Raw genomic sequence first — 12585 nt, 5'->3', positions numbered from 1 at the left:
CAATTCTACTAAAAGGCCCCAAAGGAAGAAATGAAGTTGAGTTGGATAAAAGAAATTTCAAGAATGGTGCAAATGTGTTATGGGTGATTCCAAGACAGTGGAATGGTTTTATATAGCTCCCTAAATATTGGGAGGATATGTTATAAAGAGAAACACCAAGTGAATTCCCTCGATTTAAATAGATCGAAAGATCTATGCAATTTATTTAGTTGAGTTGAGGTGCAAAGATTAATGACATGATGGCATGATGACATGATGCAATGCACATGATGGCATGGCAAACTGCGACACGCAAGCAAAAACAAAACACAGAACGAATCTCGGAAACCTTGGAAGGCATCTGAAGCTCCGGTCTTGGGGCGTCACAACACTCCACCACTACGAGAGGATCTCGTGCTGAGATCTAGGATGGCACCGGATAGAAAATGGAAGAGGAAGAGGTAAAACAAAGTTAACCTTGAGAGGTTAAACAATTGGAAAGCAGAATACAACGGAGATGAACGAAGTTCAAAACACTCCGTTAGAAAAGAGGAACAAGGAACATCACGAGAAACCTGTAGGTTGAAAGACCTTAGAAAAATGGGTTGCAATGGACAAGAAGTACATGCAAGCACTCCGGTTGAAACGAGATGTACAAGGAACAATAAAGATCAATTACGACAACACTCCGGTTGAAACAAGATAGAGAATGAATAAGAATGATATAATTTGGACAGCACTCCGACTGTAAATGGAAGGAATTGAACATGAACTTGAAAAGATGAGAGGATACTTGATGAAATCAACAACACACTGCCTCCGAAACTATTGAAAGAATGGAAGAAGGGGTAAGAAAGATTTCGGATAGCACTCCGGTTGAGAAGGGAGGCAAAACTAGATAAGATGAGAGAACTTGAATGAAGGACATGACACTCCGGTTGAATGGATAGACCAAGGAAAGAGCATGATCTTGGCAAAACGAGATGATAGGACGAAGAGAGCAATATCACCATGCCTCTGGAACAAATGAACGGAAAACTAGATGGTTGGAAAGAAAGAAAAAAATGGAGAAGACGAATGACAAGTCTCGCAAATAAAATTGAAAGAGAAAAAAGGTTGAACGGAGTTGTTGGAAAACCAACAACGAAAAGAGTAAGCTTGTTGTGGGCTTATGGAAAACATCTCGAAATCTTGAGGTGAAATTCTGCCACTAACGAACAACAATAGCTTGGATTGATATGAACAAGGAGACGAGAAACTTATTTCACCGGGAGGATAAATGAAGAACTTGGGTCATTTATGAGCACCATAGATAGCAACTATCCCTGGGAAAACTTTAGGTGAAATATGACCCAATATAACTCCAATGAAGAGATTGAAGGATTGAAAAGATGTCTTGAGCGAAGATAAAATGATGGATTTAACTATGTCACTCTTTGAAAACTTGTGAATCATGAAACACGAAGGGAAAATTATCAAAAATGACATAACACCGCCTCAAAAGATAAGATAGAACGAATTGGACTTTAGGATGCAAGATGAATAATGCTTGAACTCCTATGAAAAGAATCTCAATGAACACTTTGAGAAGGAATTACATCCTTGATGAACCATCATGTAGAGCCTCCCTGAAAAACTCCGGTAATAAAAGAATGATCAAACGAAATGAAGGATGAAAAGAATAAGGTTGAAGCCTTGCAATGATTAGATGGATCTTTGTGATGATGAGAGCTTGGAACTTCGGGAAAAGAAAAGATGAAACAATTGAAAACGAGAATTTATTCATCATGAACAAACTTCGAAGGAAGGAATTGATCACTTGGAAGAAAACAAGACTAAGAATTACATTATGCTTATCCTTCACCAATTTAAATTGATGACAAGCAACGGATTTGGCATACTAGGCATACTACTTATTCTCATAGAAATGATTAAGAGAGATATGGCGTAAACTTGGGAAGGTCTTCAACGATCCACCGGTAGGATTGAAACAACGAATAAATTGATATGATAACAACGGAAGAGAATCCTGGAAGAACCACCATAAGAATTGAAAAACGAATGAAGTAAAGGGATGAATCACCAGTAAGAATTAGCAAATGAACGAAGATACATGAGAGAGTTTAGATACATGAGAACGAAGTGATCACGAGCTGATAAGAGGATATTTGAATGAAGCACCGGTAGGTTTGAAGAACGAGAGCTGAAAGCTGGAATGAATAATCCTGAGATGATGGACTCCGGAGAAAAACAAACTGAAAAGACTCCTGAATTGCTCCGGAAGGGTGAAAAGGATTCTCGCAATTGAAAACAATTATGAGAGGATGGCATGAAGCTAGAACCACGAGTCTTCGAGAGAACGGACCAAGATTTAGAGGAAACACTTCTTCGGTCTTCAAGTGTTGAGAATGACGACGAGAAACACCACCATGAATTATTTAGACACTCCAGAAGAATCAAAACGAAGAGGTTGAGCCAACGATGAAAAGAATTTGACCGATCTTGGAGAAATACATAAGACTGATGATAATTCATTCTTACATCAAACTTAGAAATGATTTTGAGAATAACTCCGGGAAAATTAGAAGAGTCGGGTAAGATCCTGGGAAAAGACCTGTGGGTTAGGGCCCACTGAAAAGAAACACCATTGAAGGATTTAAAAGAGAGATTGCACCAGTTGAATAAAATGGCTTGAATGAGATAACAACCTCGAAATAGCTTGAACAGTTTAGGAATGAGAACACGAATCTTCAGAGATATCTTCAGCACTCCGGAACAATTGAATAACGAGAAGTGAAAGATTAAGAGGTGCAACGACATGGGAAAACATTTGAAACAAAGAAAGGAATATGATCAACACCAAAAACTTGAGTTGAATCCACCGGAGAAGAAAAGAATGACGATGATGAACTTGAAGAGCAATCTTCACGAGAACCACCGGGTAAGAACATTGACGGAAAAGAATGGAGAGACGTCGCATCAATAAGATGGATACTCAATTAAGAGATCTGAGTCCTTGAATAAAAAAGGATGGGAGGGCGGGAAAACAAAGGCAGCTTGGGATGAATGAAAAGAACACCGTTGAGAGAACTTAGAACAGATCTTGCGGATGTTGAAAATGATCGGATCCACTTGAAGAGAAGCACACCGGTTAAAAAGAATTAACATGACAATCTCGATTATCATGAAGGATTAGCATCCACATAGAAATATGAGAACACCGCTTAGGGAAGGTATGGAATCAACACTTGACATTGAAGCAACTCGAATACCACAATCAAAACAAAAAACAAAGGATTGGCTTGCAAAATAAGCCGGAATCAAACATATGATAGATCCCATATCGTATCATGTGTCTGTTGGAAAGATATCCTATGATATACCTGAATTCCCACTTATAAACTCCTGAAACTTTCCGGTTATGCAATCATGTGTTGGGGATACAGGGGAAGCATAATATCTCACCCAAAACTAGCAAATCCTACATCCAGCTGTATCCATCCTTCAACACAAAACCAAGAAACCTTTGGAAATCGTTTACCTCAACCTTCGAAAAGCATCTGTTATACGAGTTATGGCAATACTCCTGAACTCCCGCCCCAGTACTGGGTGGCGTCGAGGTTATCTCACCAACAACTGCATAAAGAGATTTTCGATGTCGGCGAACTCATGTATTCCAGAACTGCAACGATAAATTTGTGACGACAACACCTTGGAGCTCAACTCCCCAGGACACTGCCACAACCCCTAAATGTCAGGAGGCACCAAGAACAATGTTCTCATCACAAAACCATCGGAACGATTCCAAGATACCCGCGTGATCCTAAAAAAATTAGTGAAATTTGAGGAGAGAAAGAGTCAAAACTCTACGTCAGGAGGCCTCACCAGAGCGACGAAGGGACTGAGGAGTAAAAAGAATCCTACTCTCCGATATATATAATCCTAAAAGACTCAAAACATTTTTCTAGACTCGACAACATCAGCGATTTGATCAAGCAGGGGGCTCCTAAGTTGGGGAAGGCTCTGATTACCAACTTGTAACACCCACGATGCGGCTATATCTCCCACGTGTCAGAGCACGACTTAGAGGCATAACCGCATAGTAGGCATGTCGCAAGAGGGGTAATCTTTACACATCCCATGTACTGAATAAGAGAGGGATAAAGAGTTGTCTTACAATCGCCACTTCACACAATACATAAATATAACATTACATCATCCAGAATACAATCAAGGTCCGACTATAGAACCAAATAAAGAAAGACAACCCCTAATGCTAGATCCCCGATCGCCCCAACTGGGCTCCAATACTGATCAATAGGAAACGAAACAACACAACGAACAAGATCTTCATCGAGCTCCCACTTGAGCTGGATTGCGTCACCTGGACTGGTCGCATCGGCATCTGCAACTATTTGGAAGTATTTGTGAGTCACAGGGACTCAGCAATCTCACACCCTCGCGATCAAGACTATTTAAGCTTATGGGTAGGAAAAGGTAGTGAGGTGGAGCTGCAGCAACCACTAGCATATATGGTGGCTAACTTACGCAAATGAGAGCGAGAAGAGAGGCAAAGCATGGTCGAGAAGCTATAATGATCAAGAAGTGATCCTGAAACTACTTACGTTCAAGCATAACACGAGACCGTGTTCTCTTCCCGGACTCCACCGAAAAGAGACCATCACGGCTACACACGCGGTTGATGCATTTTAATTAAGTTAAGTGTCAAGTTTTCTACAACCGGATATTAACAAATTCCCATCTGCCCATAACCGCGGGCACGGCTTTCGAAAGTTCAAAACCCTGCAGGGGTGTCCCAACTTAGCCCATCACAAGCTCTCATGGTCAACGAAGGATATTCCTTCTCCCAGGAAGACCCGATCAGGCTCAGAATCCCGGTTACAAGGCATTTCGACAATGGTAAAACAAGACCAGCAAAGCCGCCCGATGTGCCGACAAATCCCGATAGGATTTTCATGTATCTCGTTTTCAGGGCACACCGGATGGGCAAGACGTCGGGTTGGCATAAACCCTGGTTGCCCAGGGGGCGCCGGACATCGCCCAGTTTGGACCAACACTCAGAGGAGCACTGGCCCAGGGGTTTAAAATAAAGATGACCCTTGAGTCTGCAGAACCCAAGGGAAAAAAGGCTTAGGTGTCAAATGGTAAAACCAAGGTTGGGCCTTGCTGGAGGAGTTTTATTCAAGGCGAACTGTCAAGGGGTTCCCATTATAACCCAACCGCATAAGGAACGCAAAATCAAGGAACATAACACCGGTATGACGGAAACTAGGGCGGCAAGAGTGGAATAAAACACCAGGCATAAGGCCGAGCCTTCCACCCTTTACCAAGTATATAGGTGCATTAAAGTAAACAAGATATAATAATGATATCCCAACAATAAACATGTTCCAACAAGGAACAAACTCCATCTTCACCTGCAACTAGCAACACTATAAGAGGGCCTGAGCAACGCGGTAACATAGCCAAACAACGGTTTGCTAGGACAAGGTGGGTTATAGGCTTGACATGGCAATATGGGAGGCATGATATAGCAAGTGGTAGGTATCGCGGCATAGCAAAAGAGCGAGCAACTAGCAAGCAAAGATAGAAGTGATTTCGAGGGTATGGTCATCTTGCCTGAGATCCCGCAAGGAAGAAAAATGAGTCCATGAAGAAGACAAACGGACGGAGTCGAACGAATCCTCACAACTCCGGAACGGAACCGAAGCTAACGAGAGAAGCAACCCAGAAAGAAGCAAGCAACATAGTAAACAACCATCACATAAACATGGCATGATGCACAACCAAGTATGATGCATGTCCGGTTTAATTATGCATGGCATGGCAAGGTGCACAAGCAAAACTACAAGTTAAGTGGAGCTCAATATGCAACGAGTTGCATATTGACGAAACACCACATTTAATTATTTAGTTCTCTCTCGTTTAAACTACTCAACAAAATTAAATGTTGTTTGAACATGGCAAGAGGTGGAGCATAAGTAAACTAAACCTTTAGGCAAGTTTAAATGAGGCCAGAAATAACAAACAACAATTTCGGTAAATCCCCATATGCATTTAGCAATTTGGTGCAACAACAATTTTAAACATTTAAATGTTATTATCATGATGCGGATGACATGTTCAAGTGTTATGCAATATTTATGAAAATGTTGATAAGAGCATATTAAGAAGCATTTTTCATCGTGCCACGCCGACGATAACAAAACGGTGCCACGGCAACGTTCCGGTTCCGACAACTCATTGAGACGTCGGTGCAAAAGAAAGTGACGGGAGCGTGTCATGCAAGGATGGTGGGGTGCTCCCGGTAACCGGGTTCCCACGGGTCGACGGTGGTGTCAAACGAGGGACCAACTAACGTTCACGGGCGGATAACATCTAAACATGCATCTCATACAACACCTGCATTCGTCCACGGGAGGTCATCTCGGCGGTTATACCTTTGTAGTGTGCATTATCGGAGTGGTTCGAGTTCGATGCGGTGTAGGGGAAGTAGACGTTCTCGGGACGTTCGTAGTGGAAGTAGTCGTTCTCGCATGCTCTAGGGTCGACGGTAGAGGTTCTCGCGATCTTGGCGACGGTAGTGGTACATGTTTCTTGTTGCACGAGTTTCCGTAGATGTTCGGGGTCACGGCGAGGAACTTGATGCATCGTTGAACTTGGCGTCCGAGGAATCCCGCGTAGTCGTACACGAGTCATAGTCGAACTTGACGGTTCCATTACACGGTTCTTCGGAGACGGTAGTTGTTCTCGTATCGTTGTGGAAGTAGTTGTACTTGGTTGCGGCGGTAACCGAGCTTGGTGATCCAGTGGGGTACTCTTAAGTCGTCGTGGGAACTCAATGAATCCGTGGTCTTTGGGGCTACGGTACTTGGCGGGTCATCATGTAGATGTACTTTCGAGTGGAACTTGGCGCGTCCAAAAATCTTCGGGGATTGTCCTTGGACTTGGCGGTGCTAGTCTCCTCGGTTCAACAATGATATGCAAAGGCCAAAACAACCGGCAACTTGGGCGGCTCCTTAAGGCCATGGAGATGACAGGCAGCAGGAGGCTGCTGGTGGAGGCAGAGCCACGACGAGGAGGTCCTGCTGGTCAGCTGCATGTGGTGGGCGAAACGCAGGCAGCAGAAAGGCTTCGGCGCGAGGGAGAAGGAGTCGGCGAGTGGGAAGGAGAAACAGGGGAAGCGGGCGAGTAGAGTACGGGGTCGCCGGAGAAGTGGCTCGCCGGCGGGTGAGGCAAGGTGGCTCCGGCGAGGGCACCGGTGGCCGGGGACGGACGAAGCAATGACGAGGAGGCCAGAAGATGAAGGAGGCAGGAGGCGAGCCGCGCGTGAGGTTAGAGGTCGAGGCCGGCGCTGGTCGGCGCTACGGCGGTGTCCTGCTTGTCACCGGAGCAAGCGGCGGCGAGGTGTGGCGCTGGGGCGCTCAAGGTGGCTCTGGGAGCGTGGCTCCGGTGATGTCGCTCGCTGGTGACGACCGGAGACGGAGGCAGGGCCCTCAGGCTCGAGCAGTGGCGTTGTCTCAGTGAGGTTGGCAAGGCCGAGGCGGCGGGGCACGGAGGAGGAGAGGCGACGGCGAGGGACTGGAGTGGGGGCGATGGAAGAGAGGGGTGCGCGCGTGCTGGGGGGCTCCTCTCCCTGGTGATGCGGTGCAGGGTGTGTGAGGCGGCGGGAGGAGGAACGAGGAGGAGGGGATCGAGCAGAGGCCTCTCCTGCGGCTAGGGTTAGAAATGGTTCAGGTGGGCTGGCCGAGAGTTAGGACAGGAGGGGGTCAGCTGGCCTCGGTGGGACAGTGGGGAAGCGGGCAGGCCTAGCTCTAAGGCCCAAGTGGCCAGCTGGGCTTCTCTCTCTCCCTTACTCTAAAGAACAAAAAAACAGAGATATGAAAGAAAAAGAAAGAGAGGTTAGGGGAAAAAGTTGGTCATGTGGATAAATTCCCTGGACTCATAAAAATATGATGAATTTAAATAAAATGGCGAAAGGAATTTTAGAGAGAATAAAGTTCACACAAAGGAACATGTTTGAATTTTTGAAGCCCATTTGAAAAGACTCTAAACGGGCTAAGATTTGAGGAGATGATCCCACACATTAGATGTGATTTATGGGCAAATTTGGGACATTTATGGATGAAGTAAAATTGCAACTCAATTCTACTAAAAGACCCCAAAGGAAGAAATGAAGTTGAGTTGGATAAAAGAAATTTCAAGAACGGTGCAAATGTGTTATGGATGATTCCAAGACAATGGAATGGTTTTATATAGCTCCCTAAATATTGGGAGGGTATGTTATAAAGAGAAACACCATGTGAATTCCCTCGATTTAAATAGATCGAAAGATCTATGCAATTTATTTAGTTGAGGTGAGGTGCAAAGATTAATGACATGATGGCATGATGACATGATGCAATGCACATGATGACATGGCAAGATGCGACACACAAGCAAAAAACAAAACACACTATGAATCTCGGAAACCCTGGAAGGCATCTGAAGCTGCGGTCTTGGGGCATCACAGGTGCCCCCCTCCACCATAGTCCACCTCGATAATATCGTAGCAGTGCTTAGGCGAAGCCCTACGTCGGTAGAACATCATCATTGTCACCACGCCATCGTGCTGGCGGAACTCTCCCTCAAAGCTCGACTGGATCGGAGTTCGAGGGATGTCATCAAGCTGAATGTGTGCTGAAGTCGGAGGTGATCGGTCGGATCGTGAAGACGTACGACTACATCAACCGCGTTGTGCAAATGCTTCCGCTTTCGGTCCACAAGGGTACGTGGACAACACTCTCCCCTCTCGTTGCTATGCATCACCATGATCCTGTGTGTGCGTAGGAATTTTTTTCGAAATTACTACGTTCCCCAATAGTATGCTCTTCCTACAAAATGGCCCAGCAGATAACGTCACAATTTGGTCTGTTCGCCGAGTGCGTGTTGAAAACTATACCTCTTTGGTGAAGGCAGGGTGTCGGTGTCAAAACTGGCGGATCTCGGGTAGGGGGTCCCGAACTGTGCGTCTAGGCCGGATGGTAACAGGAGGCAAGGGACATGAAGTTTTACCTAGGTTCGGACCCTCTTGATGGAGGTAAAACCCTACGTCCTGCTTGATTAATATTGATGATATGGGTAGTACAAGAGTAGATCTACCACGAGATCGGAGAGGCTAAACCCTAGAAGCTAGCCTATGGTATGATTGTTGTTCTGTATTTTGTCCTACGGACTAAAACCCTCCGGTTTATATAGACACCGGAGAGGGTTAGGGTTACACAAAGTCGGTTACAATGGTAGGAGATCTACATATCTGTATCGCCAAGCTTGCCTTCCACGCCAAGGAAAGTCCCTTCCGGACACAGGACGAAGTCTTCAATCTTGTATCTTCATAGTCTAGGAGTCCGGCTGAAGGTATAGTCCGGCCATCCGGACACCTCCTAATCCAGGACTCCCTCAGTAGCCCCTGAACCAGGCTTCAATGACGACGAGTCCGGCGCGCAAATTGTCTCCGGCATTGCAAGGCGGGTTCCTCCTCCAAGTACTTCATAGAAGATTTTGAACACAAAGATAGTGTCCGGCTCTGCAAAATAAGTTTCTACATATTGCCATAGAGAGAATAATATTTACACAAATCTAATCTGCTGACGTATTCTATAGTGTGACATCGCACCACGGCCAAGCCTTTATTCAAGTCGTTTTATTGTCCCACCTCAGCGCGTCATGCGAGGCAGTTTCCTTGGCACGTCTTGTTAAAGTAGAGATCGTGTCCCCTTATTCCTGGATTCTCATTAATACGGGCATGGGTAACCCAACCGCTTCTAGGACTCCTAGACTATAGGCAAGTCCAAACGGCCACAGAGAGGACGCTTGATATTCACCTTCTTTATAAAGGGACAAGGCTTTTATTTTTCCTCCCGTGCTCAATCGAATCCTTCCCCCACCTCAAGCTCAAACACCCAAAGTTCAGGTCAGGTGCTCCGAACCTTCAATCATGTCCGGATCTAGCCTTCAAGGCCGATGGGTGCCTTCCTCCGTCACGGAAGAAGACATCAAAAAGTTGAGGGAGGCCAGATATCTGACCGCCGAGGTTTTGCATCGGCTGCCTGCCCGAGGGCAGGCCGTCCCCTCCCCCGAACCCAACGAGAACGTCGTGTTCGTCTCCCACTTCCTCCGAGGTCTAGGCCTTGCTCTGGATTCTTTCGTCAGGGGTTTGATGTTTTATTACGGGCTAGATTTTCATGATCTAGCTCCGGACTCCTTTCTTCATATCACGACATTTATTGTCGTGTGTGAGGCCTTCCTCCGAGTTACCCCCTCACTTTGGCCTGTGGCTCAAGACCTTTGAAGTAAAGCCGAATATGATCAAGGGGCAACATGCAACGTGTGGAGGTGCCTCAATATGCAAGATGACGGGAGCTCCATGGCCCAAAGGTTCCATTCGAGAGGTGTCTGAATTATGGCAACAGGAGTGGTTCTACATCACGGCTCCTAGAAGTGCCAAGTGGGCGGCCTTCCCTGTTTTCCGCTCGGGCCCTCCACCACAACTGATGTCATGGATCAGCAGAGGTCTGAGCTGGGGTCCAGCCAAGGACGTGCCTATACTGCAAAGCCGCATTCGAGATCTCTTCAATGGAGATTTTAGTTTGGTTGCGGTAATACAAGTTATGCTGGTTCGTCAAGTCCAGCCTTGCAAACGCCGCCCCTTTGCTTGTGGGAGTTCAATCCCGAGGGACCGCGTGTCATCCAAAATTTCCTCGGCCTGACACACGAGGAGATGTACAAGTCATTCTTCGGACCTCACGTAGGGTGTCCGGAAATCACCGAGGACGTGGGCCTGAGCAGTAACCGCGCCGCCGAACAAGTAAGGAATCTTCCGGCCGAACATACTATCTCTCATTTGTTACGAAGTTATTTCTGAGAGTTTGCTTTTTGACCAGGACTAGCTAACAAAGGCGAAGTTGATTCGGTGTTCGGCCCCCCTCCCTGAGGGCTTGGACAATCCGGTATTGGAAAAGATGCTCCAGGTCGCACCTTGCCCGGAGCCCTTGAAGGAAGATACTGGGGAGGATAATACGGGCGGACGTGGGCCCCCAACGCTGCCCATTCTAACCGAGGGAGTGAGCATCTCCATGAAGGAAGATGACCGGAGGAGGAAAAGGACTGCGCCCGGGGATTCAGACGCCGAAGCTTCCAAACGGGAGAAGAAGTCTCCCACAGAGGGTCCTACCTTGGGGGTGCTTTTGCCGCACAAAGTCCGCGGGGGGATCAATTCTCCAGCGAGTCGTAAGTGACCCGAAATACTTTAATAGTACAGGTATGCCATCTTCTTCTTCTGAGAAAATAACCACCGCATATATCTTTGCAGTTCGAGCCTTAGCCCCTCTCAAATGAGCTCGTCTTCGGGGGATCTTCTTCCAGAGATGATGGAGAGCGAAACGCCTCCTCCGGACTCCTCCGCTCCAGAAGCGGGTGACCCCGAAGTGTCGTCGCGGAGGGCCTCTCCGAGTCCGGTGAGGCCAGAAGATAATCCCATAGACCCCCGAAGCTCCCAGTGTCCGGCTCCCGAAGAGAGCGGAAAAAAGAGTCCGGCACCGTCTAGTGTGCGATCGGATGTTCTGAGGGAGTTGGTGGGGCGAGCGGCCATCTCAGATGGACACCGTGTGCTGATGAATACGGTGATGGAGAGAATCTCGTCCGCCGAAAGCGGATTGCATGAAGCTTTTATGAGTCTACTGACAGGCTTTGAGGTACGTAAAATAATGTATGATAGTCCTGCACATGCTAGGTGTGCCCTGTGTAGATAGTAGCCCCTGAGACTCTGGTTGTCATCGGAAACGACGACGAACAGAGGATCATATTCCCAGGTAATAGCCATACTGCCTCTATGTGCAGGTGATGGAAGCTCCGGTGGCTAGCCGGACTAGCGAGTTTGCCCATTTAAAATGGCAGTTGGATGCGGCAGACGCCGACATCGAGCTTGTTAACAAAAGGCTTGACGAGGCACAGGGTAAGTGTCATTATCTGGTAAACGCCACATAGTAAGAGCAGCAGGATGCCAGTATCTTTAATATGTTGTAACTGCAGATGGAGCTGCCACTGTTAAAGCCTTGCGGGCAGAACTTGCCCGAGCCAAGGAACAAGCGAGGTTTGGTAATGCGGCTGCTTTGAAGGCGGCCGAAGATTTGAAAACCGAGAAGGCCGCGCATGGCGAGAGCCGAGATAAGATGGCCAAGATGGCCATAGAATTGAAAGCCGCCGCCGACCGTTGCCGGGTTCTTGAAAAGGAAAACCTAGCGAAGGCATCGGACCTTGAGAAGGCTGCTGCGACGAGAAAAGACATCCGCTCTGCTATGAGGGCGAAGAAGGAGGAGCTGCGGGAAGCCAGGGATATTGTAGCTGGGAAATCCTTTATGTTGCGGAGGAAGTTCGGAGATCCACGGTATGCCTCTCTGGATCGGCTGTGGAGTTCGGAGGATGTGTATATGGATTTGGCGGCGAGCGCTGCCGATGCGGCCAAGTACTTCCAGGGTCAAACGGACCGTGAAGTGGACTAGCTGTTTTGGACACAATTCCATTCTCCCGAGCGTCCGCTTTCATTGA

Source organism: Triticum urartu, chromosome 3A, assembly GCF_056163025.1.
Source record: "Triticum urartu cultivar PI428250 chromosome 3A, HENAU_Tu73, whole genome shotgun sequence".
In the NCBI taxonomy this organism is placed as follows: Eukaryota; Viridiplantae; Streptophyta; class Magnoliopsida; order Poales; family Poaceae; genus Triticum; species Triticum urartu.
The sequence above is the reverse complement of the archived record's forward strand: the minus strand, read 5'-3'. Positions refer to the sequence as shown.